The 19,152-nt window shown below is 40.4% G+C and overlaps 1 protein-coding gene across 6 annotated transcripts in view; it reads right to left on the minus strand.

Moving 5' to 3' along the window:
- Positions 1-4,844, minus strand: part of TFDP2 (transcription factor Dp-2) — a 186,638-nt gene extending 181,794 nt beyond the window's left edge. For 2 of the 6 annotated variants that reach the window (XM_019747140.2, XM_019747137.2), the window contains exon 1: positions 4,539-4,842. The gene's annotated coding sequence lies outside the window, so the exon portion shown is untranslated. Of the gene's footprint in view, positions 1-4,538 lie in introns of all 6 variants that reach the window. The other 4 variants (XM_074312941.1, XM_074312940.1, XM_074312942.1 and 1 more) reach the window with 3 other exon arrangements.
- Between the last annotated feature and the right edge of the window lie 14,308 nt (positions 4,845-19,152).

Consider the following 19,152-nt stretch of genomic DNA (forward strand, 5'->3'; position numbering starts at 1 on the left):
CTGAGGCATGTTCGAAAACCGAAGCATTTCCAGGTTTATGGTGTTCGTAAACCGAAATGTTCATCAACGGAGACGTTCGAAAATCGAGGTACTACTGTAGCTCCATTAAGGACATGTAGTAACAGATTAATGCTCTTTTCCTGAGTTATTGAACTGATAGGATTTTAAAACTGAAGTATAGAAAAGTATCTGGTTTTAGGAAGGCAACTGTTAAAATTCCTTATATATTCCTTGTGAAAACTTGGAAAAATTTGAGATGGACAATAATAAATTAGCTGGATTTCTAACTGGCTGAACAACTTGAACCAAAGAATGAGGTTTTTTTATCAACATGAAAAGAAGCCTCTATCAGGGCAAGAGCCCTGCTCTTAGATCTACCTAGTCAATATTTTAATAAGATTGGATGACCAAATCAAGGTGTTTTTTTTAAGTTGTGGATGATAAAGGGGTTCTACGGAAACTAATCTTACCAGGTGATCTGATCATAAATTCCTAACTGGGCAGGTCATGATGGGTAATCATGCCCCCGGCATATCACTTATCTTTTCCTTAAGCAAGCCCTGTCCATTGTTTCTGTGCATCTAAGTTAACACATGTTTGAAATGCCTCTTTGCAGACCCCTCAAGCAAAACCACCCTCAAGAGAGCACATAATCTTGTTAACTGTCCTGTAATCCAATCCCCGCCTTGCTTTCCCCCAACTTTGTGTAATCTTCCTTCCCTCCTTAATTCCAAATGCATAAAAGAAGCTGAAAACTCATTCTGGGAAGCAATTTTCTGTCTTCTGTCTGTTGAGATCTTGCTTCTAGGCTATCCTCTGTTTGGCTCAAATAAATTTTTATTAAAAAATCTCTATAGGTTTGGTGTTCTTACATCAACAAAGTCAACAGACTGGAAACAATCTGACAAGATAAAATTTAATCCAGATAAACATAAAGTCCCACCAAAAAAAACCATCCTATTAAAGAATTGGATATTGCTTCTAGGCTATCCTCTGGTGGCTCAGGTGGTTGGAGCCCTGTGCACCTAATGCTGAGGTCATCGGTTCGATTCCCACAAGGGCCAGTGAGCAGCACTCTCTACAGCTAAGATTGTGAACAATGGCTCTCTCTGGAGCTGGGCTGCTGTGAGTGGCTGGGGAAGAGCAAGACTCATGATACCAGCAAGAGCCAGGGAGCTATGTCTTGTACAACTAGAGTGAAAAACAACGACTTGAACCGAAGTGGGGGCAGGGGGAGAGGCGGGAGAAGGGGGGAAAAAAAGGAATTGGGAAACCATGGACAAAGCAACTCAAGAATTTTAGCCGATTAAAAAATCAATAATAATAGGTAACACACATAGCACTTAAATGCCAGAGACCATTCTAAATGCTTTACATGTATGTGTTCATTTATTCTTTATAACAACCCTATGAGAGGTGCTCTTATAAACCCTATTTCACAGGTCAGAAAACTGAGGCCCAAAAGGTTTCCATAATTTATTCACGGTCACCCAGCTAGATTGTAGAGCCAGGATTTAAACCCAAGTAGGCTGGCCCGAGTTCATCTTAACCAGGATATTATTATGGATTAACAGTGTGATGTGGTTGCCAAAGAAGCAACTCTCCTCTTAATCTTAAAGCACATGCTTTACAAGCAGAGGTAACTTACAGTCTTTTCTACTGGTTAATATCTAATCTTGGGTACCACACTTTTAAGAATATGGATGAATAAAACAAATCCACAAATAACCCATCAGTATTGTGAAGATGTTCAAATCAAAACAATAAAATCATTTTAAAAAATTAAAGACTGAGAATAGTGCGTCTAGAGAAGAAATGAATCAGTGGAATACAAGTATCTTCAAATATCTGGAAACCCACATATACAAGAGACAGTACTTGAACCAGTGAAGATATAACGTCTAGTTCAGTAAAAGAAAACATTTTATAAAAGTTAGTTATCCAAATACCTTTACCTTAGAAACTATTGAACTATGAATCTTCTCTCCAGAAAAATATAGAAATGCATATAAGTTTGCATAAAATTTCAAGGGTTCAAAAGTCTAATTTTAAATCTACTCATGCTCTACCCCTAGAATCATCTATCCCAGATTAAAATGGAAAGGTCAAGAATGAGGAGGCGAGTATATTTAATAATTCTTAAAATTCATTACAACTTAAAATTCTACAATCTAAAAAAACTCTCAACTCTGTGCTTTCTAGTTTCTTCTGAGATACATTATGATACATATTGCAATGAGTTTAAATATGATGACAAAGTCAGAAAAAAAGTCATTTGTCAAGTGACAATATAAACTGACTATGAGTAAGTTCATAGATAGTATGGCTTATTATTTAACTTTAAAAGAAACAGCCCTAAGTTTAAAATTAAAAAATAAGATGCTAATATACTCCTCCTCAATATCTAATATTTAGTGCTCAAATTAGAAATTTCCTCCTCTTTTAAAACATCATCTGAAACCCTTCCTTTCCATCCTTTGTTCCTGGTTAACTGTTAAGACTGACAGACCAAGAAACAATGAACTAGAAGTCAGACTACTTAGGTTCTAATTCACTTGCCATGAATTTAATTTAGGCTTAGTCTGTCTCCTCACCATGTCCTAAAAACTTTCACGTATCTAAAACAGCTTTTAAAATGGTGAAGTGCTATGTAAATATAAGTAACTCATGTACTATGCATAAAACATAAATTACCAACAGCAAGAAGACAAAGCCAGTCTTTCTATCATGTTAAAAAAAAAAAGGCAAATGTATATTCACATTTAAGTTCCTAATTATAAAGAACAATCTTTGAATCCTTTAGGGTATGTTTTAGTGTATCATTTTCATCCACAAATACTTTCCACATTAAGGATAAACACACCTGAACATCCAATTTCAAGTTATATTGAGAGGACAGAGCTCAGACAGTTAAGAATTTGGGCTGCAAAGGAAAAACCTGAAGGTGCCAGTGGACTACACATTTACAGGAGCTGGGGGGAAAGTCACATGATCACAAAATGGTAATTAAAGTATTACATTGGAAAATCCGTTTTCTCTTATACAACTCAAAAGAACTAGAGTTAGGAGTTTAGTAAGTCTTGAGCCTTTATTAACAAATAGAAGTGCCACATTGCTGAAACTGCAACTGTCCTGCCAGAACAGTGCTACAAACACCGTGTCTGCCATTAGACTAGACTCTAGTTCCAGGCACAAGATGTTCTAATAAATAACAAACACTCTGAGAGCCAGTACACAAGTACGACAGAATCCAGGTTCTAAGCATTTGATTTTTCTCTTTGGTGCTACTTGAGAATGGATACTGCTATTAAAGATTTATTATAGTAATAGGATAGTGATAAAGCTTTAGCTAAATTATAGACTAACCAATAAAACGGAAAAGCAACATCCACTATCAGATCAACTAAATGAGACAGGGTCATGATCATACTGTGTAGAGGACAGATGAATAACTTCAACTACATTTATTAGGTGAAGCTGATTTCAAGCCATTAGGGAAAAAGTGCCCAGAAAAATTAGGCTGTAGAAATCAAATGAAAAAAACACAAAACTAAGGTTTGGGGAAGGAAGAGAATGAGCTACTGACTTACAAAAAAGAGAGCAAGTAAGTGGGACAAGGAGTCTGAGCCCTTTGAGATCGAAGGAGGAAAAGTATCCAAAGGCTCAAAAGGAGCTTCAGCAGCGAAGATGGAACGGGATGAGCCTGTTAACTGTTTCAACAGAAAAAGAGAAACAGTACAGGGAACTTTTCTGAATCAGCATTCATAGCTGTCAATAATAAATATGCCTAACTCATGAAGTGCACTTAATATATTGTGAGCTTTGTTCCAACTGCATTCCACTGATCAGTCCATTTACTATTCGCAACACCTCGAATAGGCAAATATTACTATATTACAGATGAAGAAACTGAGATCACACAATGCAAGGTAACACCAGAGGCGCTCTGAGCGCTCATCCACTTAGCTGAACTGTCTCTCTGCGGGATCCTACAAAAACTTTTATATTTTCTGTGGACAGGGACCTTGGCTCTCTAGAATTTCTCAAAGGAGTCTGGGCCCAAAAAGTAATCCTCTACTTTAGAGAAAAGTTCCTTCGTGGGGCATAGGAGGTTCTTCCAAGCGCACCAAGCTTTGGAACTCAAAAACACCTGGTAAAGACAGATGGGGGTGTGTGGGTCATGAAAGGGGGGGGGGGGTGGGGAGTCAGAAAACCAGACTTAGAAGCCACCCTTCTCCCCTGAAGAGACCGAAAAAGTAAAAAGCAGCCCTTCCTCTACTCCACGAGGCATGACTCAGGGACGTTGTCTCCCCCCAATTTGCAAGGGTGGGGGTGGAGGGGCTCTGTGATTTCCGACTCTCCTCCAGACAGTCACGGGTTACTCGGGCAGGACAGGGAGAACGCGTGGGAATAAACAGATAGGACTCGGAGTGACGAGGGGGCCCCGAGGCGCAGGGAGGGAAACCTGCCCAGGAGCACGCCGGGCCGGGTCTAGGGGCCCTCCGCACACGGGCCCGCGCCTTCGCCCCAGGCCTTACCGCCGTGCGGCTGCAGAGGACGAGGCGGCCACGCAGGGCTGTTCTTCCGAGCCTGGGGTGCCCGTCCTTGGCGGGGGCCCGGTCCCGATGGACTCACACTCGGAGCGCGGCCTGCCCAGTCCAGATCCTGGAGGGCGAGGCCCCGGGACGCCACCGTGCGCGCGCCCTCGAGTCTGCCAAAGAGAAAGGGTCAGGGCGCGCCCCGCGTGCCGAGAAGCGGTGGCGGCAGCAGGCGAGATCGCAAGCGGCTTCGTCCGCCCTCACCCGCCCATCCACTGCCCGCTTCCCCCGCGCGAGCTTTGGCGGCGGAGCAGCACGGTGAGCGCCGGTTGGCCCGCGGGATGAATGACGTCAGGCGCCGCTCCCATGGATTGGCCGGGCCGGCGGTGCGTGCAAGGAGTAAACAAACCCCGCCTCCAGGTTTCCCAAAGAGAGGAGGGGGCCGCGAGGTGAAGGTGCTGGACCTCAAGCGTTCTGCCCCTGCCCCGGGGCTGCGCAGCGAAGATTCCCGGTCGGTCCCCAGCAGTGACCAAGGCACCACGCTCGCCAGCAGCCTCCTGGGCGGGCTACAGGCCTGAGGCCTAAAATTTATAGGCACGCCCTTCGTCCCCTCCACTCCCCAGGGCTTGCGTGGGAATCTTGACTTTTCCGTCCGCCCCCACCCCACCCCCCAGGCCCAAAGCAGGAAAACCCCGTCTCTCTTAGAGCGGAACTAAGATGATTACATCTCCGACCCCAAGCTTTTGATGGGTTCCCCCCCTCACCCCGCGCCCCCGCTCTGGGGATCAGCGAGGAAGGGAATAGGGAAGAGTGACTGTGAGGCCACGTGTGGTGCCAACTGTGGGGCACCCTGTAAATATTCAGACAGTGGGTGAGAGATCGCTGGGAATGTGGGTTCTTTGATACCTAGGCAAGTAAGATCCAAACCAGGCCAGGTCACCACATCACGTGGAAGCTGAAGTGAAAATGGAGGCCCACACCCCCAAATATCCATCTATGTATTAAGACGTGTCTATTAATCCTGTGCCTATGTGAAAAGTCACGTGTGAGCTTATATTCTAGGGGAGTGGAAAAGAACATGCAAAAGAAATAAGCAAATATATGTTACATGCTGATACGTGCTATGGAAAAAAGGTGTTTGGAGAGATGGCTTGTGTTAAATAGGGTGCTCAGAGAAGGGGCAGAAAAGGTGCCATTTAAGTAAATACCTAAAGGAGGTGAGGGAGATGAGAGAGCACCTTTGGACCTTTCTCTGGGGTGGGGTGGAGAGACAATTCCTGCATCATTGTAAATAAAGTCCTCCCAGTTCAAGAATGTCAAATGCCTACTCCTGGGACTGACTGTAAAATGCAAAACCCCAATAGAGTGATTACCTTACATTGTCCAGTAACAAGTCAATAGGATTTATTTAGTTTCCACAGAAAGTTTGTTAAGGTTTCAATGTAACAAATACTTTTCAAAGACTTTAGGCACAAAGATACAAAAATGAGCAGGACAGACAAAATCTCCACCCTCAAGAAACTCAGTCTAGCAGGGGAGATGGATTGTAAACCACCTCAGTACAATGTATAAACAACCATAATGGAAGCAGACACATACAGCTCTTGAGCTAATGGGGGTGGGGGTGGAAGTGTGGGGGTGGGGGGGTGGATGTTATTAAGGAGCTATAACTCTCTCAGGATCTCTTGATCTATAAAGAAAATTCAGTACTAAATTTTGTAGTAAGGCTATGGTTATCAGGGATTCTCTAATTTCTTTGTAAGTTTCTAAGGTGAGAGTCCAAAGATAATATTAAATTGAACCATATGAAATTGCTAATATTTGTCAATTTTCATATGACTCAACTTACTCTCCTGTAGAGTTAATATGTGGATTTTGCTATGTAATGTATACAGTGTTCAATAAGTGATGGCGATTATTTTGATCATTTGATAACTATTACTTTTGAAAGAAATGATTTAAAATCAATGTTTCATAACACCTTCCAACACCACGAAGTAAAATGGGCAGTGAAAGTTCCAAAATTTCCATTTTGATCTAGCTGTTTTGATCTAGCTGTTTTCCAGTTTGATCTAGCTGTGAATTTCCATGACCTAATCAGGGTATGATGTAAAAGACACTAAATGCTAGTTTCACAGCAGGCCAAGAAATTCAGAATAAGGAACAGCTTGGTTTTGAAGCCAAAAACTGAAAATTCTCCAGAACAGAATAAATTGTCAAGTTGCTTCAGGGAGGAAAATTTATGTAAATCAATTTTTTATTCCCACTCATAGTTCCAATTTAGCAATTTGCACAACAGTCGGCTTTCTCTCTTCCTTGTCATTTCCCCATTAAGGGATCTTATTTCCTTTGAAAAGAAAAATAAAGCTTCCACCATCTCCAGCGCCAGAGAGTAGATGTCTGAAATATGACAGAACACTTATTGATTCAGCAAGCACTTATTGTATGCCAAGAACAGTGCAAGTCATTGGAAATACAAACATAAGAACCCAAAGAGCTCTGTGCATGGGTATTCCTTGTGCTTAGAACAATCCCCCAGTTCACCCACACCCCACCGACATGTGCCTTCTCATAAGCTTAAACGACACTTTCTCCAGAAAAGCTCCCTCGGACTCGCCATCTCTAGCTCTTTTCTCATCAAATTCGGTTTATCTTTCTAACATTCATCAGGCTTGTAATTCCTCATTTGGTATCTGTGTCCTGTTAGACTGTAAGCTCCTTGAGATACACAGCCATGTCATCCTATTCGCTATCCTCCGTGCTTAAGACAAGTGCAGTAAGTTTTTATTGAATGGATGAGAGTGCCCCGCAAAGTTGGAAAGAGGAGAGAGGTGTAAATAAATAAAGTCTCTACTTGTAAATATGTGGGCCAACAAAGAGAGGGTCATGAAAGAGACAGATCTGTTACAGTTAAACCTGAGGAATTTCCATGTGCTGCGCTTCTCCTTGGGCTGGATGCAGCTCTTTGTAGATGGAGCAGTAGGACGGCTGGAGCAGTGCCTCTCAATCTTTAATGTGCACAGCAATCACTTGGAGAGCTGATTAAAATTCAGACTCTGAATCAGTAGGTCTGAGGTGGGGTGTAGAGTCTGCATTTCCAACAAGCTCCAAACTGGTGCTGCTTCGCCAAACACCACAGTTAGAGTAACAAGGTCTTTAATGACGCCCTTTTATCATACGAAACGCTCTGTAGTTGTCTGGACAGTTGCAGATACGGCTTTTCTTCTTCTTCTTCTTTTTTTTTTTTTTTTAAAGCATCCTGTGTTCACACCTAATCCATCCAGTGACTGACAAAACAAATAACAAGAGAAAAATGTGTTAAATCAAGGCCTTGTCTTCCAGAGATGGTTCTATTGTGTGCAGTTTAATCCCATTAATAAGGCAAAGTAGAATCAAAGCCTTGGAGTTTCCTCAGCAAGGGACACAGTTCGTTTCTGGAATGACTTGGTTAGGGCAGTGAAAGGATTTTACAGTCATCCTTAATAAAAGCAACCTCTTAATATCAAAACTAAAATCTTTTTTATGATAAGGTATTTTATTCATCCTAAAAACATAAAGCAAATGTGAAGTATATGGAAACATGTAAACCCTCATGTACCAGTTTAAGAGAGAATATTAAGAGAGAATATATTGCTGGGGCCCCATGTGTTCCTTTCCAATGTGTCCCTCTGCCCTTCCCTCCCCAAAATAGCTACGCCCTGAATTATAATTCCCTCAGTTTTCTTTATCATTTTAACACATATGTATGTAACTCCAATATATTGCTTTGTTTTGCATGTTTTTGAACTACATATATTTGGATTCAAACTTTATTATTCATCTGCTAATTATTATTACTATTATTTTGCTCAACATTTGGTTTGAGAGAGTCCACTGACTTGATAAATGTAGTTTCACTGATGTACAAATAACAAAATCTATATAATCCATTCTCTTATTGATACGCATTTGGGTTTTCCGCCTTTTTGTGTATTCTGTTGTTATGAATATTCTTATACACCTTTCCTTTGTACATGTGAAAGTTTCCATAGGGTGTTAGTTTATCTACAGGGGTGGGAGTCAAAATATTTAACAACTGGTAATAAACAAATCTTTGTGTTCTCCTTCCCCACGCTGACTGAGACAAATTCTTATATGCAAGTGGTTCATTTTGGAAAATGATTCCAAAATACAGGAGTACGGGCTAGGTAGAATGAAACATGAAGGAGGAAAAGCCAATCCACGGATATGTTTGAGATGATCACTGCTGGAGGTCACTGAGGCTTCATGGCGCAGGAGACTCCCCAGTGAGCTTTGAAGAGCACACCTCAGAATGGTCCACTTAGGGAATGGAAGAGGCTGTATTTATACACTGGCTCCCATCTCCATTGTTTAAAAGTTACACCATAGGGTACCAACTCTCTAGCACTTCCAGGTTTGACCATGGGTGAAAATGGCAGAGTGGGTTTGAGTATTCCAAGCTGGGAGGGAAGAGAAATCCCAACTCAGAAAACAGAAGATATGGGAAGACAAGTTGCTATCAGCTTACGCCTGGGCCACTGATTGCTACAACTGGAATAAAAAAAGGTGGGTCAAAAGTGTGTGAAGAACATCAGAGAAATAAGATTATCAATTTACTGATGCATACAAATTGGAACCAATATTTACTGTCTTGCACAAATAGGAAAATTTTGTATTAATTTTCCACAGCATCATTCTGAAACATTTACACAAATCAGCTTATTTTAATAAAAAAGATTGGAAACATTATGAGAGCTGTATACAAAATATGTATATTGTACAGTCTATTTAACATTCTAAGTAAAAATTTTCTAAACTGTTTTGCTATTATGCATTATTAGTACCACACTTGAGGTACAGAAGGAATATGAGAACTCTATTGCTCAGCACATTATTAAATCAAGTTCAAATGCTATATACATTTTGCCTAGAAGGATTTGAAAATCCTACATAATGACTTAAGTCACTGGACTGTTGTTGTTTTTTTTAAGTTTAAAAAACTTTTTTAAGTTTAAAAAACATTACGTAGAATTTATTTAAGGATATGGCTCATTTAGCACACAATCCAATTAACAAATGGGCAAAAGAGATGAACAGACATTTTACTGCAGGGGATAAGCAGATGACAAAAAAGCCATGAAAAGATGTTCAACATCATTATTAATTAGAAAAATACAAATTAAAACCACATATCCATCACATGGCTAAATAAAATGTCACAACCCCAAATGCTGGTTAGGGTTAAGATTAGTGTTAGGTGTAGGGTTAAGACTAGGGTTAGGTTTACTGTTAGGTTTATAATTAGTTTTAGGGTTAGACTAAGTTTAGATTTACGGTTAGGTTTGGGTTTATGGTTAGGGTTAAGGGTTATGTTTAGGTTTAGGGTTAGTTTTAAGGTAAGGGTAAAAGTTACAGTTAGGTTTAGGTTTAAATAAAGGTTAGGATTCAAAAGTAGGTTTTGATGTTCGGATTAGTGTTAGGGTTATATTGGGGGTTATTTTTAGGGTTAGGGGTAAGTTAAGGGGTAGTGTTTAGGGTCAGGCTGAGGAGTAGGTTTAGGGTTAGGTTTAAAGTTAGGGTTAGAATTAGGTTTTGTTTGGAGTTAGGGTTAGGTTTATATTTAAATTTCAGTTTAGAGACAGGGTTAGGGTTAGATTTGGTGTTAAGGTTTAGATTATAGTTAGGTTAAATTTATTGTTAGGGTTAGATTTAGGGTTTGGTTTAGGGTTAGTCTAGTTTTAAGGTCAGCGTTATAGTAGTTAGGTTTGAGTTTAGGGTTTATGTGAGGCTAAGAAATATGTGTAGGTTTAGGCTTAGAATTAAGGTTGTGGTTAGGATTTAGGTTTAATGTTTGGTGTTAATGTTAGTATTAAGGTTAGTGCTAAATTTAGGTTTCAGGTTAAGGTTATGTTTTGGGTTATGTTATGGCTTGTTTTAAGGTTAGAATTAGGGTTATGGTTGAGTTTAGAGTTTAAATTAAAGTTAGGTGTAGGGTTATGGTTAGGGTTCTGTGTAGGATTTGTGTTAGTGTTAGGGTTAAAAGGAGTTTTAGTGTTAAATTAAGGTTAGGTTTAGGATTTAGGTAATGGCTATGTTTAAATCCATGTTAATTATATGGTTAGAATTAGGGTTAGGATTAGGTTTGGTGTTAGGGTTAGGTAAGGGTTAGGTTTTAGTGCTAGGTTTAGTGTCGAGATAGGGTTTTATTTCTTTTTGATATTATACTACTTTCTGTTTTCGTATACATTGCAGATTTTCAATAATATAAAGATTAAAGTTTGGAAAAAGATATCATAAACAGTATAAAAAAATAAGTTGCAAGTTAGGAGAAGATATCGGTAGGATATATAATTGACAAAGGATTACTATTTCCCCAAATACCCAAAATTCCCATTTCTCAAAGGCATGAACACCATTTCTCATTACCCCACATAATAATCTTATCCATTTACAGTATGACCTTGGACTAGTTACTTCATGAAGTCAGAAAGGCAAGGAAGGAATTTTCTAATTTTCCGGTTTTCCTGTGACAATCCAAGAGCTGCTGTTAGTTGTCATCAACCTGCCCATGTCCAAGAAGCTCTGAGCCAAGCTACCTGACTGGCTTATTTCTCTGGACTGCCTTAACCTGTGCTCCTGTAGTCGGCAGAACCTGATAATTCACTTATTTCCCTGTATTTCTTCCCTATTTCTCTACTCATTCGAAATCATGTCATTTTAGGTCTTTCAGCCTTGCATATTTTTTTCATTTATGGATGTCTGTATCCAAAAATATTCGTAAGCCTTTAATATGTGCCAGGTACTGAGTAAGGCTTTCAAGGTTAAATTTCTTTTCATTTTTGTTTTTTTAATAGCTTTATTGAGGTGTAAGTGATATACCAAAAATTGCACATATTTAACATATACAATTTGATAGGTTTGAATATATGCATACACCTGTAGAACCAAGATAAATATGTGAACAACTGCTTTTATAATACTTATAGTCTAATAAAGGAGCCATACTTTGATTAAAAATTCACACAGGTAAACATAAAAGATAAATATGGTGAATGCGGGATGGCTGGTTGGCTCAGTTGGTTAGAGCACAGTGCTCTTTATAACAAGGTTGCCGGTTTGATCCCCACATGGGCCAGTGAGCTGCGCCCTCCACCACTGATTGAAACAACTACTTGACTTGGAGCTGATGGGTCCTGGAAAAACACACTTAAATAAATGAAAGTTAAAAAAAACCCAGAAAACTGACCCTATTTACATATATATATATATGCATATACATACATATACATACATACATACATATACATACATACATATATATACATATATCTATATCTATATATATGTAGTGAGTGCCATGAAATACAGATGCAGCATTTAAAGAACAGTATGTCAAGGGTACCATAGGAATTTTGAGTGATGGATTATGAGGTTAGAGACATGTGTGGGAGTGCAGAGTGTGGTTTTGGACATCCCAGAAAAAATGCACCTCATGTAGATAGACATAGATGATTTGAAGAGGAAACCATAGGCTACGCCATTTTATAGAAATTAAAAGTGAGTCAGAGAGCATAGTAGATACCTGTAGGTGAGAGGTATCTCAATTCCTCACTGAAAAACCACCCTCCCCACCCCGCTGACTCCATATAATTCTGTAGAGCTGACTCCACCATTGAATTCAAGAGGAGGACATGTAAATAGGACAAAGCCAGGAAGTTTATCTCATCTACATTGACTGATTCATAGATAACCACGTGAACCTATCAAGAGTCGATCAGGGAAACGAACTTCGAGTTATGTTCTGAAAAAGAATATTTCCTCTTAGCCAGATGTACTTCTTATGAGGGTATAGGAGTTGGTCCTGCCTTTGTCTGAAGCCTGATTCCAAAGCCAATATGGAGACATTAAGATCTCCAAATCCATGAAGCCCAAGTTTTCAATAACAGGAAACAAAACATCTTCAACTGGATTATTAAACGTAATCGTGAGAGGGGTCCATCTTTTTCACTCGGTTCTCAGATCTATGCACTCTGGCTTTGAGGCAAGCAGCTCCATATATTGAATATACAATATGGTATGTGTATGCCAACATCTCAAACCCCCAGGGTTTTGGAAGTTCACACATGGTTGTGCTAGCAGAAAAGCCGTGGGCAGGGGAATCAAATCCACACCCAGAATACGTCTACCCCAGTGAATAAAGCAGCACCTTCCCCCCATGATAGGGGAAGTCAATATATTCAACCTGTCACCATGGAATATTTCCAGACCAAAAACTCAGCATCAACTTCTGTGTTGGAGGCTGGGCACACAGAAGAGGTGGCAGCCAAATAAAGCTTATGAGCGGAATGTCACGACATTCACTCCACACAGGGCCTTCATCCCTGCTGCCATGGCCATTTGGTGCATTGTCACAACGAATATGAAAGAGGCAGAGAAAGAAGCTGAGTGACTGTCACAAGACAGGTCATATGTCTGCTGATTATGGAGAATTCCCTCCGATTCTGGCACCTCTGGGGGTAGTGGTGTGGTGATGACTATCTTTATATTCAGCCTACTCTGTGAGGTTAATCCTCATATCTCCCCCAAGAGCCCCCAGTCACCAATTTCTCAAGTGTGTTTTCCCAAGGCTTTGATCAGCAAAGGCAAACTATTAGCTACTGCCCATGAATCACTGTAGATCTATACCTCAGCCTAGTCTTCTTCCACATAGTGTCCAACCAGATGTACTGCACAAGTTCCATCCACTGGGAGTATTTCTTTTTTTTTTTTTAAAGATTTTATTGGGGAAGGGGAACAGGACTTTATTGGGGAAGAGTGTGTACTTCCAGAACTTTTTTCCAAGTCAAGTTGTTGTCCTTTCAATCTTAGTTGTGGAGGGTGCCATTCAGCTTCAAGTTGTTCTTTCAGTCTTAGTTGTGGAGGGCGCAGCTCAGCTCCATGTCCAGTTGCCGTTGCTAGTTGCAGGGGGCACAGCCCACCATCCCTTGCAGGACTCGAGGAATTGAACTGGTAACCTTGCTGAGCCATCCGGGAGGCAGCTCAGCTCAAGGTGCCGTGTTCAATCTTAGTTGCAGGGGGTGGAGCCCACCATCCCTTGCAGGACTTGAGGAGTTGAACTGGCAACCTTGTGGTTGAGAGCCCACTGGCCCATGTGGGAATCGAACCGGCAGCCTTCGGAGTTAGGAGCATTGAGCTCTAACCGCCTGAGCCACCGGGCCGGCCCCGGGAGTATTTCTTTTCATCACTTTATTTCAGAGGCCGCCCCTGTGTGACACTAGTACTACAATTGACCACTTCCAGCTGTTGCTGGCAAACCGTGAAAAGCTATCTATAAATCAGGCCCTGGATTTTTTTCTTTACTGTTAGAGGGTCATAAGGAACTCCCCATAAGACTGCAGGTATGAACTGAGGAAGAGAAGGTACAGCAGAAGAAAGAACTATGATTTTTCTGAACTCCCAGCCCATGAAGTTTACTTATGCCTTTTCAAAATGGCATGGGCTCAAACTTGTATACGCCAAATCAACTTGTATTTCTTTCACATGCAATTGTGTGGTTCAGTGAATCTCATCATACCTGCCCATGATAAGAAATTGAGGTCACTTGCTGTCCCATGACCAGGTATTTAGTCACTTGCAGTGTTCACGGGAAGCAGGACTAATTTTTTTTTTCTTTTTAGGACTAATTTTTAAAATGGAGAATAGGGGACAGCAAAGAAAGGCTCGTGCCCTACGTTCAGCATTATGCTTCTACTATATGATTTGCCAGTGGAATCCTACAGCAATCTGTCTGCCACAAACACCTCTAATATAACTCAGTTTGCTGGTGCAACCTGCTCCTGTTGCAGAGACCTTTCTTGCCCTGAGTCCCATTCCAAACTGGCAGCCTATGGATTACATAGTAATGGATGGCACTGCATGTCCCAACGTGAAATATGTTGTCTCCAAAATCCTAAGAGGCCCACCAAGATTATGTCTCTTTCTTTGCTGTGGGCAGTACAAAATGCAGCAACTTACGTCTCACTTTCAAATGAATATCGTAGTACGTGTTCCAGAATCTTGAACTCTTAGAAAACTCCAACCGTTTTTGACAATGTCACTGAACTTTTACAGGTTTTCATCCCCCATTATCTGCCACTCTTAATTGTCTTCATAAGACCTCTAGAATACTATCCTAATGCTTGCTCACCAGATCCCATTAGCAAGGTGTCTTGAACTACTATGATGATCGGGGCATATAAAGATGGAGAAGTTCATCCAGACTTCATTATGATAGAGTGGAGAATGTACATAGCACTGGGGCGAGATGGTAAAGGTCATGGTTAACCCTGCTGTATAATGCAAACCCTAAAAAAACTGGATTATCGGGCCGGCCCAGTGGCTCACGCAGTTGGAGCTCCATGCTCCTAACTCCGAAGGCTGCCGGTTCGATTCCCACATGGGCCAGTGGGCTCTCAACCACGGGGTTGCTGGTTCGAGTCCTCGAGTCCCGCAAGGGACGGTGGGCAGCGCCCCCTGCAACGGGAACTGGACCTGGAGCTGAGCTGCGCCCTCCACAACTAAGTCTGAAAGGACAACAACTTGAAGCTGAACAGCACCCTCCACAACTAAGATTGAAAGGACAACAACTTGGAAAAAAGTCCTGGAAGTACACACTGTTCCCCAATAAAGTCCTTCACCAATAAAAAAAAATCTTAAAAAAATTTTATTATCAATTGGAATAGAGCATCTGCCAAAAAAATACAGCCCATGCTTGGATCCAATACCCCTGCGTCCCACTCTACAGCTGCCCCAGCTCCAATGACGGTCACCTGCGCTCAAATTCCTGGTGCTTAGAATCATAGCTACAGATTTCATCACTACATGATTATATTTACAACAACCGTTGTCATTTTCTATTACCCACTGTCAAGCAGTCAAGCAGTCCCTAAGCGGCAACATGGCGGCTCACAGGCCACAGGGATCACTTATGCAGCTGTAAGGTTGGCTTGTCACACCTCCAGTCAACCGGTAAGGATGCAATGAGCCCAAATGGATTCAGGCAAGATTAACATGTGCTCAGGTCCCCACACACCTAGTCCCATAGGATGGCATGGAACTGCAGGACCACATGACAAACCGCACAGCCATTGAAGAGCCAACTCTAAACTACAGCCAAGAAGTTTTACACACTTACTCGTAAGCTAAGAAACTGTTTCCGACTAAATGAATTTTTCTTCTTGTTGAAAAAATGTCCTTTAGAATTTTTAAAAAAATTTCAACTAGGCTCTATAAGTCATAAGATTTCCTACTATCGATATATTTGCAAATATTCTTGTGCTTTTTCATCCCTAATAGTTTAATTGTAAATATTAATAGACTCTATTGGGAGCTTCCCTCTGCATTTTGAAGGTATGCAATTTATTTGCTGTCATCTTTTTTGCTGGTGGGAGATACACTGTCACTTTTACTGTGACAAAATGACACAGTTATTCATTTTTAGAAAAGTATATCTGTTTCCCTGGTAAATATATACTTTTTTTTTTTTCTTTCTCTTTATCTGTAGCTTCTCCACTTGTGTGCAACTTCTACCTGAGGACAAAGCCTTTCTTCCTTTCCGGGCAATGCTCAGTAATTGTCTCTGGATATTTCTCCCTCTTGTTTCTTTCTCTATTTTCTTTAAGGTCCATATTAGACTTATTTGGAAATTGCTCAACAGTTTCAATATCTAACAGTTTTTTTTTTTTTTAAATCTCTGTATATGATGTACTGCATTCTGGTAAAGTACTATCTTTAAATTCATTTTCTTCAATTGCGAACAGTTTAAACTTTTAAAATTTTTTTACTATTACTGGTTTACTACAAATGATATTTTATTATTATAAATGATACAAATGTACAGCCAGATGAAGAGGTGCATGGGGCAAGGTCTGGAAGTCCCGAGTGCATAAGCTTCGGTCCTTTAGAGCTGGACAGAACCAACCTCCTGACACATGGATGTGTTCACCAACCCAGACACTCCCCAAACGCCACTGTCTGGGGGATTTTATGGAGGTTCCATTATATAGGCACGATTAATTAAATCATTGGCCACTGGTGATGTGTCCGGTTTAAACTTGATCTCAAACTTTTGAGGAATTTTTCCTTTCAATTATCTTTTCATATTTCTAAGTGTTCCATTTTAAAAATATATACTTGTACTTGATTTATTTCTGCCTGTTTTGTTCTTTACTGGGAAAAAACATCTTTTCTAAAAAAACAGCTTTGTTGAGGTATAACTGATAAACCATGAACTGTACATATTTAAAGCATGCAATCTGATGAATTTTGACATATGTATATATACATACATCCCCGTAACTTAATCATTTTATAACTGGATGTTGTTCCCTTTGACTCCATCCATTTCTCCCACCTTTCATCCCCTGCATCTGGCAACCAGCAAACTGTTCTCTGTATCTATGAGCTTGTTTTTGTTTTGTTTAGATTTCACATATAAGTGAGATCATCTGGTATTTGTCTTTCTGTGTCTGACTTATTTCACATAGCATAATACTCTCATGGTTCATCCATATTGCTGCAAATGGCAAGATTTCACTTGTTATGGCTGAATATTTTATATACATAATATATAATACATATATATTTTATATTTATATATTATATATATATATCACATTTTCTTTATCCACTCATCCATCAGTAGACACTTAGGTTGTTTCTAAATCTTGACTATTGTAAATGATGCTGCAATGAACATGGCAATACACACCAGAGGTGCCCCCAAAATGTATACACATGACTTGTATTCATCTTTTGCTATCAGTATATATTATTACAATTTTAATAGTTTTTTTCTTTCTTAAAATGTATATACATTTTTTTGGCATCCGCTGTGTGTGTATGTATATATATGAATGATGGAATACTATACATCCATAAAAAAGAATGGAATCTTGCCATTTGCCACAACATGGATGAACCTTGAGGGCGTTCTGCTAAGTGAAATAAGACAAAGACAAATACCATATGATCTCATTTATATGTGGAATCTAAACATCAAACAAACAAAAAATCCAAAAACCAAGCTCATAGACACAGAGAACAGGTTGGTAGTCGTCAGTGTAGGCAATGGGAGGTGGGCAAAATGGATTGAAGGTCAAAAGGCACAAATTTCCAATTGGATGTAATAATGCACAGCACAGGGACTATAGTTAACATTACTATATTACATGTTTGAAAGTTACTGAGAGTAGATCTTACAAGAAAAAAAATTCTGTAACTATGTATGGTGATGAATATTAATTAGACTTATTGTGGTGATCATTTTGCAATATACACAAATATCTAATCATTATGTTGTACAACTGAAATGAATATAATGTTGTATGTCAATTATACCTCAATTAAAAAAAAAGAATTATTCAAACCTGATTCTCAAGCATCATCTCTGCCTACTCTCGATTGCTTATGCAGTGGCACTTTCTCATCACCAAGTTGTTTTTCCACTGAAACGCAGAAAAAGATGGAATCTTTTGTCTAACCAAATGGACTTGGACAGATAGCCTGAGAGTCTCTGCTGTAAGAGTTACCATGGCTAGAAGAAAACAATCTACCTCGAAAATCCAGTGCCACCATGCAATACGCATCCATCCTTCTACTTCCTAATAAATGCTGACTTTGTGCAGGCAGATACCATACGTGGCTCATTTTCCTGTGTCCCTAGGACTTGGACCTGTAGAGGTTTCCTGAATACATCAAATCAATGAGATCCATAATATATTCACAAATCACTAACATCTTGGCGGTGATCAAAATTTTCACTGAAAAAGTATGTTCGTTAAATGTGCAAGGCTCTATATGAGGCTAAAAGAAGTCATGAGAGCCCTTCACAGGGCTGTCGTCGCTTCCAAACGTGGGCAGCTCCAGGTTCTTGGCTCTTAAGTTTTAAAAAAGTTCTGGTTATAGATACCACAGGTCTCCACCTCCCTAACACCTCAGAACTACAGCTCCTTACATCTAACTGTGCTTTCAAGCTTTAACTTGCTGCTGCCTTGTTCTCCGGGGGGTAGGCAGCCCCCTGCTTTGCATGCACTTGTGTCCTTTCTCTTGAGTGGGGGCTGGGACTCACTGCTAACAGAGTATGGTCAAGTGAGAGAATGTCACTTAAGATGAATTTACAAAAAGGTTTTGGCTTCCTTCTTGCTCCCTTGTTTGCTCTGATGGAAGCCACCTCTCTCGTAAAGAGAGGCCCACGTGACCAGGAACCAAGGGAGGACACTGATCAATAGCCAGTGAGGAACTGAGTCCCTCAGTCCAACAAACCACAAGGGACTGAATCCTGCCTCAAACCACCTGATTGACGTCGGAAAGCCTGTCGAGTTTTGAGACGATTGCAATCCTGGCCAACACCTCACTCACGGTGTGAGTGACTGAGCGAGAGGACCCAGGTAAACCATAGCCAGAGTCCTGACCAACAGAAACTGGGAGATAATAAATGTTTGTTTCAAGCTGCTACATTTTAAGGTAATTTTTGACACCGCAATAGATACCCTGGGACAAACGAGGCATTACCACACCACAGCCTGAACTGTTTTAGCAGTTACCTTGGACAAGTTACTTAACCTGCAAAGGCTTC

Source organism: Rhinolophus sinicus, linkage group LG10 (genome assembly GCF_036562045.2).
Source record: "Rhinolophus sinicus isolate RSC01 linkage group LG10, ASM3656204v1, whole genome shotgun sequence".
Taxonomy (NCBI): Eukaryota; Metazoa; Chordata; class Mammalia; order Chiroptera; family Rhinolophidae; genus Rhinolophus; species Rhinolophus sinicus.